At 35.4% G+C, this 19,839-nt stretch overlaps 1 long non-coding RNA gene across 1 annotated transcript in view; it reads right to left on the reverse strand.

The window, feature by feature from the left end:
• Window positions 1–19,839, reverse strand: part of LOC124417806 — a 38,630-nt gene that overhangs the window by 17,909 nt on the left and 882 nt on the right. The window lies entirely within an intron of this gene.

The raw sequence follows: 19,839 nt of genomic DNA on the forward strand, positions 1-19,839 counted from the left end.
TTGGTCTTATTGAACTCCATTAGGTTTTCATGGGCCCACTTCTCCAGCCTGTCCAGGCCCTCTGGATGGCTTCCCTTCCTTCCAGTGTATCAACTGCACCGCTCAGCTTGGTGTCATCTGCAAACTTGCTGAGGGTGTACTCGATGCTATTGTCTCTGTCATTGATGAAGTTGTTGAAGAACACCGATCCCAAGACCAACCCCTGAGGGACACCGCTTGTGACTGGCCTTCATCCTGACAAAGAACCATTAATCACAACCCTTTGGCTGCATCCAGCCAATCAATTCTTAATCCACCAAGCAGTCCATCCTGATGCTTATTGCCTGGATAACTTCTGAGGAGAGATAAACAAATGTGTTGAGGCAAATAGCAGAAATAACACAGGTAATCAAATCTTTATCTTTCCATTCACCTATGCTGCAGACATTTGCCCCTTTTATTCTTCTTCTGTAGCATTACAACTTGTCAGAGTGGAAACACTGCTAGTAGGTGAGAACAACTCTCTTTCTTCATACATCAAAGAAATGCAATTATTTCATTCATCTTTCAGGCTGGGAGCCACTCTTTGTTTTGGTACCCCCAACACCTTCTGACATTACAACTAAGATATATTTTTCTGTGCAACCAACGTTTGCCCTCCAAGCAAGCACAGAATTTCTTAGATAAACAGCTCTATACGTGCTAATGAAGGTGTTTGCCTAGAAGTAAGATTATAAAACTCAGAATCTCCCAAAGTCAGGTCAGAACATTCCCTTTGGGCACTGAGAACAGTTTATATTATCAAAGAAATCTCCATGAAAGCCCTGCGCATTATTTCACAGAGAAAGTTAATTTGTTAAAAGCGATGGATGCAAAATAAATTCTAAAACAATGCAGAACCTGTTTTGGTATTTTCAGATGCAGGTTGGATTAAAGTACAGCACAGTGTTATTCCTCTTACTAAGGGATTCATTTATGTGCGACGTAAATTATGCCTTACAATAATTTTTGTCCAGTCCTGCTCTTGCTTACCTGTCTCACACTATCTTGTGAGATCTTTCGGTGTGGCTGGATGCTTGCTGAAAATGGATGAAGAATGCCACAGTGTTGACCTAGGCTAACAAATGGTGAGCTTTGTGCTGAAATAACTGCTAGAACTCAAGAGCATCTAAGTTACACTTGTGCTCTATTTCAATGTTCTTATCACAGAGATTGCCAGCATCAGGAAGCTGACAGAGAACTATATCAGAATACTTTCCTCTGACAGCAGGGAACCCTTTTTTTTTCTTTTGTTCTTTTTCATGGATGATTTTATTAAAGTGACAGTTTGCATTGGTAACTTATTTATAAGTATTCATAAGTTAAGATTATTTCTTTGAAGAAAGGAAGATCTTCTCCCTGGTACTACTCATGACTGAATAGTGTGGCAAGATAAACAGCAGTTCTTTCATTTCTATACTTATTTGCCATAGTGATTCTCAGCTTCTCAAAGTCAACAGTTAGTTGAGAGTAGATACAGTTTGTCTTTTGTAAAAGAAATGTATGTCAAGAAACAGAAAGGAAGATGGAGGCGGGAGCTGTTTTTGAGACATGTGTGAACCAATGCCCAGTCAAACCTAACCCTCATCTCTAGCCCCTCTCCCCTTCAATAAAACAAAATATAATTCTGATTATAAAAATTAATAAAGATGTAAAGATAACCAAGAGAATATCTCATTGTATTTTTGCAAGACCAGATGGATATAAATCTATTTAAAATAAAACATAAAAAATAAAGTATGAAACATAATAAATAAAAAAATAAAAAGTGTATTACAATTCGAATATCTTGTTGTATAGCTCCACAATTATTCTGTTGTATCTTTTACAGTTTCTTAATGTTATTTTAACACTGAAAATGAAAATACTGGTTTCTTTTTCTTTTAAGAATTTAAGAATAACATTTCAAAGTCCTGTAAGAAAACTCATTCTAGATACATTTCCCCCACCAATTCTCTAGTTAGAAGTTTGCTTGCAAAAATTACTTTGAGAGGAATAGGTTCACTGTAACCAGACAACAAACCCTCCCATCACATCAGCTTAGCTTTTGTTCCTATTCATGGATGCAAGGGGAGAGCTCAAGGAGTCTGGTTGGCTAGATGCCCTGGAGAGATGGTACTGTTCAGCACTGAGTTTTTAAAGGTAGTTTGTGGATGAGAGATGAATCAGAGAGAAACATCATCACAGAACAAAGTAACACACAAAAAAGCCCTTGCATTGTATGCATTTAGATGTCAAAAGGCAGCTGAGAACAGTACATGAAAAGAGCTGATATGCTCAAACATTTCTGCTTTTTCAAATTCATGAATTGTTCTAATAGAAAATAGTTCCTGACTAGTGAACAGAAGACCACTTTCACTGAATCAGCAAAAATAGAGAAGGCAAAATAAAGGAAAAAAACAAACTTCAGCAACCATACTGCAAAGGCTTTTGTCAGATTAGTAGATTGTCTACTTTAGTTGAGATTTTAACATGCACAGATCATTTCCTTTTTCCTGTAAAGATGAAGGAAATGAGTTTCACTGTCAATAAATAGCCACATTTCCTGGTTGGAGACCAGGATGCAACAACTTCTTGAAGGTAGTTTCACTCACGATGCAAAATAAGTTTAGCAGAAAGAAACAATATTCTAGCGTTTCTGTCATTATGGAGGATTTTTTTGTTTGTTTGTTATTTTGTTTTTGTGAAGTATTGACAACAAAGTTACCATTCAGACTTATTCTACTAGTCTGAAATTTAGATGACACTTAAATCATTATTTTTGCTTGCCAACTCTCTTGAAATATTGTCTTTGGTTTCTTACGGGTCTATTCTTCAAGAGAACAGAGCAGATGTTGAAAATCTGGTCACATTTTACTTGGGGGCAGAAAGATACTTATTGTGTAAGGGAAAACATTTGTTTTTTTCTTTTTCGTTGAAACCAAACATTATCACTAGGCAATGTAGCTAGAACCTCTGGCATCAAATCACTAAGGAATGATCGAGTTGAATTCTGACTTTATGTAGAAGTAGTCACTGGGGGGAAAGCAACCTGTAAGTACTGATTACCTATATGGTATTTATGTGAACTTAAAACTCCTAAAATCCAAATAACCTACCCTTTTGGCAGTCAAAACTGAGAACAATGTGCACAGACAAGTGGGTAACAGTCAATTTCCCTTTCTGAAAATGCCCCTGGATATCACAGTCAATGCTCTGAAAATCTCAGTTGATATCAAAATTCCTTTGGAATCCCCGAATTGGACTTCCTACATCATTTGGTATCTCCACGTGCTTTAGAAAATACTGTCTTCAATCAGTATGAAGTGCTTCTTAGACACTCCATCTCTCTTTAGCTTTCATGTAGAGGTAGAGAGTATGAACCTCCTTAGAGTGCCACATGCTTTCATTTTGGAACACAGCATAATGTCTCTCCATTTCACCAGAGCTACTCCTTCTCATCACAGCTGTGTTCCCCAGTATAGGATAGAGGAAATCTGTTTTAAAATCAACAATATCACAACCCCTGAAGCCAGCTGCTCTCAGATGAGGTCACTGTCCTGCATCATCAGGTAACAGCTGCCTTGTGAGAGGACTGCTGAACTGTCCAGGATGACCTTGGAGTGATATTAAGAAACAGAGTGGCAGTGATATTAAGAAACAGAGAGGACAACAGTGTCTGGAGAATCATGTTGCAGTAACGAACAGTCTGTTCTTCCAAGCAATCAGTTTCCAGCTGAGGGTGATATTAGGACTGTGAGACAGAAACTGAAACAGAGAATAAATATGCTTTAGTTATATGTTCCCATGTGTTGGAAAGAAACCAGTTTTCTTGAGAGTACAGGATTTCATTCAGCTCTATCTATCAGTGACTCCTCAGCGTTCAAAGCTCATGTGATATGATACCTTTCTGATTAAAAGCAGGATGAACATAGCTCTTCTTCAGTACTGCTAGGCCAAGAAACTTATTTAAACATGGAAGCTACCCTTCATTGATTACAGAAGGAAGTACAGGATGATTCAGTGTGAAATGAAATAAGATAAAGGCTTCATAAACACTGACCAAACAGCATACCTCTATATATGGCCCTGGAAAAAAAAGAAAAAGAAAAAAAGTAAAAAGAAAAAAAGAAAAAAAAAAAAGAAAAAAGGAAAAAGAAAAAAGAAAAGAAAAGAAAAGAAAAAGAGGAGAGTGGTTTTACACTTGAACATCTTTATTACAACAGATTTACCAGAATGGACTTGTACTGGGGTACCTGTTCAGCCTTACAGAATTTAATAGGTAAGGGCAATACTGATTACAGAGCAAGAGGGTCTGTTGATAGCATAGATCCAAATGATCTGAAACTAAAGTAGGTTAAACATCATTTGCATAGAAAGCACAGCAGAGCATGAAAATTTGCTCTCATTTTGTAAGAAAATATGCCACCATCCAGCTTCACAAAAACAAACTTCATTTATTGCACCTTTGTGTATAATAGGGTCAGTAGGATTTGCCAATCACAGAGAAAGTCTCTGATTGATGAGCTACTATTTCCCCTGCAATAGCAAAAATAACCTCCACATAAAAGTGCACTTCATATTAAACACTGGGATCCCTGGAAGTCCTATGTTGACTTAAATGCTATTATCTCCATGTTCTTCTTGAGAAAAAATTGCTGCTCAAGAACTATTTATTGAAAAAATAGGGAGAATGACACACATATTCATGGGAATACAATATATCCCCCTCCCCATCATAATTTATCAAGGTCAATTACCATTCTTGACATAAAACATGCATGTTATCATCACAACAGTCTGGAAATAAATGCTAACCCATGAAAACACAGTAAATCAATTCTTAAAGAAATAATATGTCATATTGTTTGTATGGTACAAACCTTTTAATAGAATTATAACCTAGTCCATATGTATTTTAGCACAGTGTTTGTGTTACTCCGTAATCTTAAATGTGACATTCTGTATCATGTTTACTTTTGACTTACTGGGCTCTCAATCTAATATTAAATACCTTTTGGGTCCAATTATCTGCTAAGATAAAACAATGTTATTTGTTAGTGGAAAGCATTCCATATTCCCAGAAGGATCTTAACAGTTTCCTGGCTTAAACCCAAAATCAAAATGAACAAAAAAGAAAAAGTCATTTTTTTCAGTGATCATTTTATTTCTGAGGGGACTAGCATCATAGGAGACAGTTTCTAGTGTGGAAAACAAATTCCTTGTATAGAGTTACCCACAAAATCCCAAACACATGACTCACAGTTCTTTACAGAATGTAAGAGACTGACTAAATCCTTGATTTGACATCTGAATCATTACTTTCCCCAGATCATCTTGGGAACAAGAAACTGCCATTACAAAAAATTTCCAAGTATTTCAAAGTTATCAAGGAACAGTCTGACACCTTCACCCCAGCTTCTGCCACATCCAAAAAATATTTGAAAAGCATTTCAGCAAACAAGCAGAAAAGCTCTATAAATTAATAAAAATCTGTCCCTAAGATATTTTTTTTCCATATCTCAAACATGGCAGACAGTCTTGGACTGCATCTACAGACATAGGGGAAACAGAACATGTTTCTGTACAAAAGTGCTTGTTTTAATATGGCTATGAAAGTAGCAGAGCACATTCGTATAAACATTATTGAATGACTGGCAGAATTGATTATTTGATCCTGCTAAGCACTTAAAAAAGCATGACTAATGATTTTGAATAGCTCATGAATGAATCTGCAACTACAGTGAACACCCAAGAGATGATAAAAGAAATCTATGGTGCGTTGTCCTTTCCAGCTTTTGGCAACTTGTCTGTTTCTCCCCGTCTTGAACACAGTGTAAGTGGCAAAGAGAAATATTTTAAAAAGTGCTCATAATAATCTGACTTGCATGATTACAGTGACTGAATACTTCTTTTCATCTCTTGGTCACAAGGAAGGGGATAATACCTTTCATAATTTATAATAGAAGTACTATATGTTAGGTGAAAGGTACATCCAGCCAAGTGTCTTGTGCCACAAAGTGACACACCTACTTTCTTGATACTACCCATTCCAATATCTTTGTAAACCCACTCAAGTTTCCTCCTTTCCCCCCAGAGGATCCTCAGACATTTTAGAGGAGCTTTTAATCACCTTAGACTGCCATGTTCTTATAACTTTCATTATTATATATTTCTTGAGATGATGGGATGAGAACTGTACAGCTCATGTGAGATGCTGTCACGTCTTAAATTTTATCATAGTAGTGCCTTTGATTATATTTTTCATTATTGCCTTTTTAATCTTTTATTTTTTTTTTTACTACTGAGTGAAGGATTGAAGTTTCCAAAGAAGTTTTATTGGAGTGTTAAAGGTTATATTGATACCTACTAATCTCATTTGCATATATTTACATTCATTTGGATGTATTTATTTGAGTTGAGTTTTTTTATTTATTTTTTAATTTTTAATTTCATTTCTTGTCTTGTTCATTTCCTTTCCTTATTTAATCTTTCTGAAAGCTTTCCGCCACATTTTTGCAGAAGTATTCAACAGTATTGAAAAATCTGTCACCACAGTATATGATTGGCCTTTCTAGATTTTTGATGCATTGTTATTTGCCCATAATCCCACACACAGATCCTAGTAGCACAAAATTGTAACTTGCAATGAGAAAACTGTTTATTATTTTATTTTAAATATTTTTAATTACAGTCCATAACAAGGTATTGGTTTTTTTTTTAAGACCCTTCCTCTTACAAAATGTGTTTACCTTCCTAGAGAGCTTTTGGTGAGAGGTATTCCACTTTTGGAAACTCAGCCAAATTACATCAGCTGTATGTTATTTTGTCTTCATGCTGGGTGATTCCTGGGGTATCAGATAGCAAAATCTTTTGTTCTCATGTTTGTTAATTCCTTCCAAGAACTGTACTTCACTGTACTAGCCTTGTGAGGAATGACCTCCATTCACACTAGCAGTGTTGATTGTTCCCTGGTAAAACTGTATTTATCAGTTTGCCTAGTAACTCTATCCTTTAGTATGCTTTTTATCACTGTCATATATCAATCTAATGTCTGAACATCAGGCTCAAGATAATTTTAAGCATCTTGTTACACAGTACATTACTTATTCATTTATTTCTTTCTAGAACACGTAGATAAATAACACCAGATCCTGACGACATTGAACAGTCTATTTTGTCTATCTTGTTCTGCAGTGTCTTCTGCTCTTTGTTTTGAGACAGAACAGCAAATATGCCTCCTATTAAGACTGCGAATGATGAACACAGAGGGAAAAATAAGAATCATAATTTAAAAAATTAGTCCTTCTGATAGAGCCTCATCTTGTATAAATGTTTCCTTATTCTAATAGATGATGTCCTACAGATTCCTTAGGAGGTTTCCTGCTGATGATGATGTGATTGAACTGAGATTTATTTTTAGTTTCTGTGCATTTTTTCCTAAAAAGTGTTAGTTCTAAGTGTTTCCTAAAAATGTTGTATATTTTGTATTGTCTACGTTTTTTTTTTTTTTTTTTTTTTTTGCATTTTACATACCTAAGACTAAGTTGTTTTTATTTCCTCTTCCTGCTCTTTTTTTTTTTTTTTTTTTTTTTTCATTTCAACTCAACTTGGCCCTCTCAAAGGTCATTCTCTTACTTATGGTAGCCTGTTGTATAGTTTTCTTATGCTTCTCATTCAAGTTTTGTAAGGATCAGGTTACCCTGTAAGGCATCAGTGTTATATGTACAAAAATTCACCATCATCTGCAAATATCTCCTCCTTATTACTGTTCTTTGCAACTTACTTCCAGCATAACTTCTCATTTTCAAGTTTTCTTTTTTGTTGTTTTTGTTTATATAGCTAAATACTGCGGCAATTCATTTCTTGGTTACATGTGCACTATATCTGTGGATATATGATGTTAATGCTATGTTACATACATGGTATGTATTTATAGCACATATAATGTGTCATGTAGTCATTAAATAGACTTTCAGTTTTTATTTTATAATGTTATATTGAGCTTATTATTTAGTGGGGGAAAAAAAAAAACTTCACAACAGACAACTCAAGAGATATAAAAACATGTCTTAACAGAAGGTGGAAATCAATATATTACTTCACTGCTACCACATGGAACATAAGAACCTGTGACTAAATTTTGACACAAAGTAGCCTGTGCTTCAATGTCCGGGCTGTCTCTGCATACAATCTTAGTTGCATAAGTATTAGAAGACCATATTTTTAAGACTCAGGGAAGGAAAGAGGTACTGAGGTTCCTTGACATCATAACAGAAATGAGATCTGGGGAAACGGCTGTTTTCAGAGAAGAGAAGGCAAAGCTAGTGCAACTCCCTGGAATCTGAAACAAAGAGAAAGGGTGGTGTATAGAAAGATCTGTAAACAAGTTTGGAAATGGATACTCTGTAAATCAAATTACCAGAAAATGTTTTTGGTAGAGGAACTAGGACTCACATGAGCAAAGGGCATGAAAGACTACACAGTGGTAAACCTGAGAAGTGGGTACACATGTCCATGGGAAGCCCCCAGGGCTTGGAAGATGGGAGAGGAAAGCAAAAGAAATGTCTATTCCGTTTTGGGAGATGAGGATTGCTCTAGGATTTACACATGTGGAAAAGGCATGAGTGCTTCATACACAGAGATAGCTTGACATATGGTTTTTATATATAACATACGGTATGTGTGTGGACTGTAATTAAAGGAAACCACTCTTATGAGTCAATATATGATCTCACATAAGTTTAATATGTAAAACATATGCTATTTAGGTATATATAACACTCGCATATAACTTACAGTTTTGTGGTGCATCATGGGCAAGCATAACAGGAGACATTTGGATGATTGTGGATGCAAGGGGAAGGGATTTTTAAGCCAAGAGAAGACAATATCCCGATGGAGTACACAACATCAACAGTGACAAAAATGGCAGAAGTAAAATCAGTGAAAAAGATTAGTCTTAGTAAAACCATGGAGTGAGAGAAAAAGGAGGAGGTTTAGGGGGTACTCCTGTTTCTTAGCTGGGAGGAAAAAAGCCTGTAGTGAGAAAAAAGACATCATATAGGAAAATTTTCTATGACAGATGGAGGAAAAGCAGCATGAGGCAAATACAAGAAAATATGGGCAAAATAAAATAATTTTATAAAAAGTAGCAGAAAAATGGAAAAAAAATGAAAATACAGTGGAATGAAAGTAAAAGAAATTTTGAAAATGGAAAAAAAAAGTAAGGAATACAGAAAAAGAAACAAAAGGCATTTGATTATTTTATTGATGGCAATTAAATACATCAATACAGCTTGAAAAATACGGCATCATTTTCTGTGTGTTAACAAAGTAATATTAGATTTTTTTTCCTCAGCTTTTGTCGCATCGGGCCTCCTCCGGATGTTGAGATTATACATCATTAGGATCCATTCGGATGAAAGGCACTATGTAAATTCAAACTTATTAGCATAGTAATTGTGACATTTTCTCAAATGCATCATGATTCAGTCTAATTTATTTGTTATTTGAAATGATTTGCCAACTAATTTCTGTAATTCTTGGTCTGCAGCTCATTTATATTTTATTGTGTAGAACTGAAATTCATAATCCATGCTATTTTGGCTGAAGAAATAATCACATGGCGATTTTTGCTTGTGATTGGAAGACCGTGACTCTTAGAATATACATTTTGTTCCATATATTTTCTTGATTATCAACTTAAAATCTGTTTGTAACTAGTAGTCTATATTTTACAAATAAAACTAGAAAATATTTTACAAATAAATCTAGAAAATAGTCTTAGCAGGAAACTCTGTAAGAGTAGATACTGATGGAAAGTGAATAAAATAGATATACATACAGTGTAAAAAAAAATCATTTGAAATTGCAAACGAATGTTCACACTATGTTTCTTCAAGCATTTGCTAGTTCTGGAAGCAATCATGGCCTAAGTCGCACCCAGAAACATGTGTATACATACTATTTAAGCCAGATCCAAAATTCTCACTAATTTATGGGTGAAAAATGGAATTGCTAACACTCCTAATGAGCTTGTTTTACAAAAAATAGCATCATCTTATTATTCTTCTAAAGAGAACAAATTAATAGGCCCTAGGACACTAGCAACAGATGAACTTGGGTTAGTGATTCAAGCAATTTCTTGAAATGTTGATTTGTTTGGATAAATTAAATTCTGATATGAGAGATGACTCATCATATCTAAGTTCTCAGTATTCCCCAAATAATGTCTTTATTCTTACAGAAAAATTTTGTCAAATGCTGGGACGGAAACTTTGCTCATTATTTCATCTTGCTTAGAAATATTGTATGTATTTAAACTTCTACTGAAGATAGAATTTGAGCATATAATATTGGCTAATCTCTAGTTCATATGGTATTCTGCCATATCAACTCATGTTTCACCTGGAGGGAGATGAATCACAGAATGGATACAGTAAAATGCATACAGATGCAGACTCAGATTTGTAATGATATTCATGTAATGAATTATTGGTACTGTACATCACATGTCAAATTTTTGGTGCCTGTACTCATGTTCTAATGTTCATTTGAAGTTCAGTTGAAATTGCAAATTGTTTTAATGTACTTTCTTTATAGTTTTTATCAATGAGTATAGTTCTTTTTAGGGAATTTTTGTAGTGTCAAAGATCTGAGATACCCACATATTGCCGAGAATTTGAAATTAGACAAGCTGCCTGTAAGTGTTAACAGTTACTTACTTAAGCAAAATATATGCACTACTTATACGTTTGTTGTCATTCTCTTTCAGAAACCCTAGGAAAGTGTCAGGCTTTCTTGTAAGTAGAACCTTGTGCTTTGCAGAGATGTGGCAGGATATAGCTAATTCTGTTCTGAGAATAATGAAGATGGAAAATTCTCTAATTCCATGATTTTTTTTCATGTTTACTTGATACTTGTAAAAAGTGATAGAATAATTGTTTTATTTTGGTCAGCAATAAAGTTGGAGCAGCAAAAAGTTTCCAATACTTTGTCTGAAAAATACTTCAGTTTTCCTTTTGAAGAATAACAATAAAACTCATTTGTCCAGTCCTATGTTTCTGTTAGATTCTTAACACTGACTGTCGTGATTTTGTGTAGGTAATAATCTATGGGTTTAGATACACAGCCAGACAGGCTAGATTAGTAAAATAGCGTTCAGATCATGAAAGTTCTGAAAGGAGTTCTATATTACCATATAGTAGAAGTGCAACATATTTCTGTATTACCTGTATTCTGTAGCAAATGGAAACATATTTCTACCATCCTCCGCCCATTAGATTACATTCCAGTGGAATGATAATCAATTAAGTAAGCATGCAAATTCATGCCAAATACACCGTATATTGGAAGTTCAATAACAAAATGATTAAAACTAGAAAGAGTTAAGGCTGTGAATGTAATTATGCTCCTCCTAAATCAGTGTTATTAATTCTTACTGGAAATTGAAGTTATAATAAGTCATCTTAAACAAAACTGCTTAATTTGAGAGAAGAGTATATCTGGACTCCAAGATATATGAAATTTTCCCCTCCCCCAATTTTTAACTCTAATAATGTATAATCTTCTAGGGGAATAAACTGAGTGATTTGAAATACTTGATATTCTGAGGGATATTCTGAACATGATATTCTGAGGGAAAAGGAGGAAGAAACAGTTGTAGTTTACTACTACAAAAGCTTTTCTCATTGTTTTTCTTTCAAAGCTATCACTTGCTCTAAGGCTTAATTGGCTAGATATATAAAAAAAAATTGTTGAACATCTATTATAGAACTCAACATGGTACTTAAGCTTATATATTTAGATCTTCGCATCTGTTCCTAAGCCCCCACACATTCTTAGATGCAAAGAGAATTTAAAATCTGGTGGAAAGCTTTGAGTGTCAGCTTATGTGACTAATTCAAAACATGTTCAAAATAGAAAAAGAGTAGGCAGAAATAAGGCTCTAAATACAACAAAGAGTGCAAAGAAAATATGTGGGCAAATTCTCCCTGCGGTGGACTCTGACAGGTTATGCTTAATATACAGAAAATTACTTAATAAACTAAAAATTAAGCTAATAATCTTTTATGTAGAAAGTGTAAAATGCAACATTAAGAATGTACCATCTTACAAAGATGACACTAGCATACAAAACGTGGTTATTACTCCCCTTCGAACCAGCAGTATACTTTTTTGTGAGCCATGTGCATTTTATTAAAGGACTGGAAAATACTATACAAAATGTACTTATTAAAGAAATATATTATGCTTTCTCAGTATGAAAATATGATATCATAGACAATCTATTTCAACAGAAGAAAAGAATTATGCTTACAACTTAAATTATTCAAGTGGGTGGTAATCATTTTTCCCTCTTCTATCCCCTGAAATACTTTTCTTTGCCACTAGAGCAGGGAAAACTCTTTTTAAAAGATCAACATCAGAACACATCACTGTTCTTTTTTTCAGCTGCAGTGTTCCTAAGACTCTGATTATACATGCTTAGCACTCAGCTGGGGTAGTTTTTATTATGAGATTTGGTAGCAGTTCAGGTGAGTATCATCTCAGTCACACAATAAGGGGCAACAAATAGTTCAGTATTTGTGCAAGGCACTCTATGCACAAAATTACAGCATTAAGAGTATTAGCCACTTGAATGAGCCGACTGGCTGAACACTGCTAAGTGCTCTTTAGTAAGTGTTCCCTTTATTTCTTCTAGTGTAAAAGGCTTGGCTACAAAGCTAACAGGCTTTGTAGGTAGGAGCTGGCAATTAAGGTCTTTTTCACAAATGCAAATGTCTGTTAACTGAATAGTTCTTCAGTGGGGCATTTTGTTTATTGAATTTTACTTTAGTTGCTTTGAACTTTAACTTTGGTGTTAAATTGTTTTCTTCAGCTATTTATTGATGTGATTTATATGCAGACCTCCCACACACATCTAATATAATACACTTCACAATGCACTGTGATTTTCTGTTCAGTTACAATTTTTATTCAGTTTTATGGCTAGAAATCAAGATTCCATACAATTATTATGCTCCTGAAAGACTAGTTAACTACAGAAATGGTAAGAACACTTCCACTTGGAGGCAGTACAATCAAAATGGTGTAGTGTATTAAGAAAACTGAAGTATTCCTCTCTTCTGTTTTGTTTTTCTCTCTCTGGATTTTTTGTCCAGATAATTAAAATCCAGTTTTCTCGGCAGAACTAGTAGGCCTGATTGTTTTCACAACCAAATGTCACAGAAACTGTGAGCCAGAGCTGTGAGAGGGTGAATCTTAGGGAAGTTTTCCTGGGAACTTTTAGGTACCAGCTAGTCTTGGGAGAGAGAGAGCTTTGTATTCCCATTTCAAGAAACCAGAAAGTAGACTTTGCCTATAAAATGTGCCAAAGTTCCTAGAATTTTCTCAGAAGATAAAGATTCATGAACCCAGAAATGAATGTTCAGACCCAGTTCTAGAACTTCAGGGCACTCAGCTGAAGTGCTTGGCCAGAACTTACTTTGCAGTGCTCTGATCTGATGCCAAAGTAACCCTCATTACGTTACGAGCACTCCTTCACAAATTTCAGTTTGTAGAAAAGGATTTAGAATATGGCAGTAGTACACTTAAAATATAAAACAACTTGATTTGATTACCAAACATTCCCATTTCACTAGCAGTATCATAGTGTTTCTCTTCATCAAAACATTAATCCTAACTTTCATAGGTCAGAGCTCAAACGTAGTGACCAGATCATTCAATGGGAAATAACTGTTGATTGAAATAAAGCTCTTAACTAACAATTTAATACAAAAGAGTTTAAAGCTAAGAAATTAAGAAATATTTCTGGGCATCAAGGAAATAGTTTGTAATTGTGAGCATAAATAATATCTGGAATTAAGAGTTGGGGTCTGTTAATTATGGAACAAGTACTTACACCTCCACTTGCATAAAATATTAACATATTTCTTATGCAGCACTTGAGCTCTTCACTGCAAAAATATTTGAAGTCAGTCTTAATTTTGTTCTGAAGCTCTAACAGCTTTGTTGCAAACTCTGATACAGTTATTGACTTCTCAGACTGTAATAAATTGGAATATATGCTCTTTACACTCTGCAGCTACACGATTACGCAAATATGCATTTACTCAGAAACTCATCTCTCATGTAAAAATACATAAAATGCAAGTGCTAGATTAAGAGCATTTGTGAATACCATCATGGAAGTTGATCACACACTCTCTTTAACACTTATTTTTATCTGTATTTAACATATAGCAGTAATAATGTACATTAAATGATTCTGAATATTTGCAGGTGCAATGTAGTGAATAAAAACAAAAAGAATGGAGAATATTTTACCTCTATAACAACAATATAATAATTTACCTTTCAGATATTGAGCAAAAGTACATTTGTGTTGGTAAGTACACTCGATCTTTTTCTAATGCTCAGGGCTAACAAACAACATAACAGATCCTAGTCAAAAATCTTAGCAAGTGTGTAATTTTGTCAAAGTGAGTCAAATGTGTTTAATAGAATAACAACTTCAGAGGAATTTAACTAAAATATATGATTAAATTTTAAATGGGTAAAAAAAGCAAGCACATGTGTGAAGGAAAATCATTTTTCCACGTAAACTGCTCTATAAGGATAAAGGGCTTGAGATAAGGAAAAGAGGTGGACCATAAAAGCCTTGAGATGCATTTAACACCAGAGTGGAAGAATTGCTTAAAAGGCAAGGAAATAGCCTTCACATAATTCTATAATTCAATAGATCTCAATATTTAATTTAAATTAAAAAAAACTTCTTAGTGTTCCCTTGTCTGAAAATATTAATCACAAATGTAGTTACCAGCTAATCATGGAGACTGAAAATTTGCTAATGATTTCTCAAAGATTATTTACATTCCCCTCACTTTTGGCTGTTGTCCTTGACTGAAGGAGTAATAGCTAGTTTAGGGACATTTGGCCATTAGAAACTACTCCTGATCTTCTAGGTTCAACAAGTTCCCTGGCTCTGAGCTGTTTGAACATCCAAAGCTTATTCTTCTGAAAAGCTGTGGTACACACCAAACCTTTAAAAAGAACCATTAATAATGCACCCTTTGCGTGTTCTGATCTGCCTTTGTTTGACATGAAAATATTTCAAATATCACATTGATTTTCAATAGCAGAAAAACTGCAGAGTACATTTCTATATTGTAGATGTTATTCATATTGCTTAAAGCAGATACAGAAAGTGCTTATGTACTACCAAGGTGGCAGCTTAATTTGATTAAGGCAACTTATTTGGGTGTGATTAACTAGACCCATATGTCAAATTGGCTTCATGATGATTGCCTACCCATATTATATTTACAACATGGCTAGGTTGGGAACTGTATCATGGCTGGAACAGCACATAACACAAAAGCCAGATGTTCGAAGATTAGTTCCCCCTTTTTATTCTTTTGTTCAAGTCAATCACAACTAGAAGGCAGTTCTGACAATGTGTAAGGCTAAATGGGTAATATGGGGACTGACAGGTCTAGTTTTCATTAGCTCAACTTCATTGCTGCTTGCCCAATTTAGCTTCAAACTTGTTTGAAGAAGTTGATCATCATTGCCTCCCTACATAGATTGCATAGATTTCTGATTGAATACAAAATGCCAGAGCTATCTCATGGGTTTAGGGAGTACTGTACTGCGGATTAAAGAGGGTGAATATCCTCTTTCTTTTCTTTCTTATGGCATGGCTTAGTTTCCATGCAAGGACATCTGTGTCTGAGCAGGAAGGAAGCCATGGTACACTTCGTTGTGTCCACATTAAATAACAGGCGGACAAGAATTCAGAAGACACTGCATATAAACAGACAGTATAAACACACCTGACCCATGACTTTGCAAATTGATTAAATTAATCTAAGTAGAATACATTAATCTTAAAGGAAGGTAGTGTGGATGAAGTATTGCACTGAAAAATCCTGCAGTTGATTCACCGTAGTCCCTTTGTGTACGTTTGTGCTCTTCATCCTTTAAAACAGTTTCACTGGTCATAATGGAGAGGCACACAGTATTCATGCAAGTGCATGCAACTTAAGTTATGCTGAAATTGACCTCTTATGGATGATCATTAGAGGCACTGGTGCAGGCTGCCTAGAGAAGCTGTGAATGCCCCAGTGTGCTCAAGGCCAGATTGGATGGGGCCGTAGTCAGGCTGATCTGGTGAATGGCAGCCCTGCCCATAGCAGGGAGGTTTGGAACTGGGTGGGGTTTAAGGTTCCTTCTAACCCAAGCCATTCCATGATTCTGTTATCAGAGTGAAAAAAAAAATTTGTTGATTATCTTCTATCCATATTGCACTTAGCTTCTTGCTCAAATACACTAAAAAAAACAAGAGCTGTCACTTTAAGCAAAGTATCCATACTTTCTTTAAATAAAAAACAACTGTGGAACATTGTGACTTAAAATAGGATGTGACCCAAAAAGCTCAGTCCTTCAAAGTTAAGATATTACATTTCCCTTAAAATTCAGAGGTCAGAAAATTTGAATGTTACTCCCTCACCTAAGAGCCTACTTTCCAGCTGAGGAAATCTTTTCCTAGGGGATCCTTTGAGTTGGATGTCTGTTCTGAACTATATAAAGAGATCACATCCTTCTGCAATACTTAAAATTACACATGGAAACCAGCTGAAGCAGCTGTTTCATACTTTAAAACCAGGCTACTGAAACTTCTTAAGTGCCCATCAGCATATAGGCATTCAAACCTTTAATAAATCTGTATCTTCAGAGGTTTAAAATCCAAGCAAAAATAAACATTCCTCAGCAGGGAGCATTATTTTCATAGACCATATTTTGCCACAGCCTTAAGCACATCTGCACAGGGAAATTGCCTATTGCACTTCAGTAGAACAAGTTCTTCCTATGAACTACTAGAATACCTATGTAGTGAATGTTCCACTCCAGAATAAGATTGATGTAACATCAAGATAACAATTCCACTGAGATTTATTTTGCCATCGGTAAGCTGGAAATTTTCTGCTTCCATTTTTTTCTGTTTCAATTGGAATATCTACTTGGACATTTTAATCATGTACTTAAAATAGAAAAAAAAAAAAAAAAGACCAAATACTGCCTACATTGACACTGCATTTCTGTTAAAACAAAGGTTATTTATTTGTTCAAATATGATCCAATTTGTGTGATATTGTAAGTTTTTTCTACAGTGACAGAAATCTTGCAATTTAGCCATCAGTTACTGCATGTCTATGGATGTGTATATACTAGATATACTGTATATCTGTAGAAAATACTGCAGACAAATTTGTTGAATGGATTTTGCTCTCAACATTGCTATGTCTTCAAATTAAGCAAGACTACCTATTAGTTTTCTCTTCAATAAAAAGGTTAACTATACTTGTGCAAATTAGAGGAAGTCCATAGGTTGATCCAGTCAAATATTATATTTATTTCACTTCCGAAAGTATATTTCTTAAGCAGATAGCACTCTTATATTTAAAAAAATATATATGAATTCTTTTTGAAGACAAAAAAATATGTGAATAAATATTTCACACTCATTCTAGAACTGCTAAAATTTGAAGGGAGCTTTTGGGTCACATCATACTTCTAGGTTTTCATCCAGACCATGATACCGTGCCTGATAATAGTATAAGTTACATGAAAAGTCTTGCCTTTCCATTGTTATTCCTGCATTTGGTCAACTTAATATCAAATGCTTATTATAATTCAAGTATTTATTATATAATGTAATCATGTGACACTCGTCATATCTATAACTGAAACTTTCCATGTATGTGTAATACAAAGAATATGCAGCATTAGTTTAAACAACTGATGAGTTTTTGTCTTCTACCACTTCTATTATTGTCATCTATCAGATGTGCTTACACAATGAAAGTCAGACCTATGTTAAGTGACGACTTAAGCCCAAAATACACAAAAGGAGAAGACGAAAGAAAATTTCTCAGGAAAGTCCAGCCTCCATGGTCCCCATTTCTGACCTCCATATTAGAAAGCAAATCAAGGAGGCTTTGTTTATATGCATGTACAAATCCTTCTATGTAACTTGGAGATAACATAAACAAGCTTTGTCATATATTTCTACCCAAAACCCCTCCACAAAATGTGTTGCAATTAATCAGTCCAAAAACTGATTTTTATTCACTCTGAAAATATTTGAGGGAAATATCATAGAATCATAGAATCATAGAATCGCTAAGGTTGGAAAAGACCCACAGGGTCATCCAGTCCAACCATTTGCCCTTCACCATGTCCCTCAACACAACATCCAAACTCTCTTTGAACACCACCAGGGTCGGCAACTCTACCACCTCACTGGGCAGCCCATTCCAGTGCCTGACCACCCTTTCAGAGAAGTAGCATTTCCTAACGTCCAGCCTGAATCTTCCCTGACGCAGCTTGAAGCTATTCCCTCCAGTCCTATCAGTAGTCACATGAGAGATGAGGCTGACCCCCAGCTCACTACAACCTCCTTTCAGGTAGTTATAGAGAGCAATAAGGTCTCCCCTGAGCCTCCTCTTCTCTAGACTGAACAACCCCAGCTCCTTCAGCCGCTCTTCATAAGGCCTGTGCTCCAGACCCCTCACCAGCTTTGTTGCCCTCCTCTGGACACGCTCCAGGGCCTCGATGTCTTTCTTACAGTGAGGGGCCCAAAACTGGACACAGTACTCAAGGTGCGGTCTCACCAGTGCTGAGTACAGGGGAATAATTACTTCCCTGTTCCTGCTGGCCACACTATTTCTGATACAAGCCAGGATGCCATTGGCCTTCTTGGCCACCTAGGCACACTGCTGGCTCATGTTCAGTCTAGCGTCAATCAACACCCCCAGGTCCATTTCCTCTACACAGTCTTCCAGCCACTCTGCCCTAAGCCTGTAGCGTTGCCTGGGGTTATTGTGGCCATAGTGCAGGCCCCGGCATAAACTGTTCATAAACCCGTTCATAAACTGTTCAACAGCATCCTAACCGTAGAACAGGGGAAAAGGTGGGGTAAGAAAGAGATTAAGATATAACAACCGTATTTTAGAGATAAGTAACATCAATATGATATTCGACCTAAATAAGTCATTTTAATATATATTTGTGGGCATAAGTAGCACTAAAAAAAATATACAAAAGCTCAATCCTGGTCTACTGTGAAGGCTTGGTCTCCCCTTGCTGTCCATAGCCTCTATATAAACAAAGGTGCTTGAGACTTCTTTTGAGTAAGTGAGAAAGTCAAGTCACTCCCAGACAGTTGGTAGAAGTACACCTTAGATGACGTTTCAGCCCTCTTGTTTATTGGGGAACTAGAACCACAAGTTGTAAAATGATTAGTGGGAATCACTAAACCATTATATCAGCTGGTACACCCTGCAAACCAAGTGGTGGTACCAAACTCAGTGTTAACACTCAAAAAAAGAATCAGAATTGCCTTACCATCATGAAGTTATAAGGTGAATTGATATTAGGACTGATATTTCAAGATATTCAAGGAAACTGAAACTATTTATCTTTTTGAAGTCAATTTTTGTGTTTGTGTAGTATCTAAATATTTATCCGACCACCAACAGTATAAGAGACTGACTCTGCACCCTATATTAGTACTCAGGTAGGACTACAGAAAACCAGCTTCTAGGCGTTAAGCTACTGCTAAAATATTTTAGTGAAAGAGTTTCAGAGTGTCTCTCTTGTAATATCACAAACTAGATACCAGAACTGTGAAAAGAGAGTATTTATCACGTGAACTTTGACATGGAAAGGCAATAAAACAGGTATATGCTAACTCCTTGCTGCTAAAATTTTGGAAGTTATTCTGATGTCTTTCAACAACTTGCAGTTTAAAGCATCTATGAAAAGGTAGGAAGC

Source organism: Gallus gallus, chromosome 3 (genome assembly GCF_016699485.2).
Source record: "Gallus gallus isolate bGalGal1 chromosome 3, bGalGal1.mat.broiler.GRCg7b, whole genome shotgun sequence".
Classification (NCBI taxonomy): Eukaryota; Metazoa; Chordata; class Aves; order Galliformes; family Phasianidae; genus Gallus; species Gallus gallus.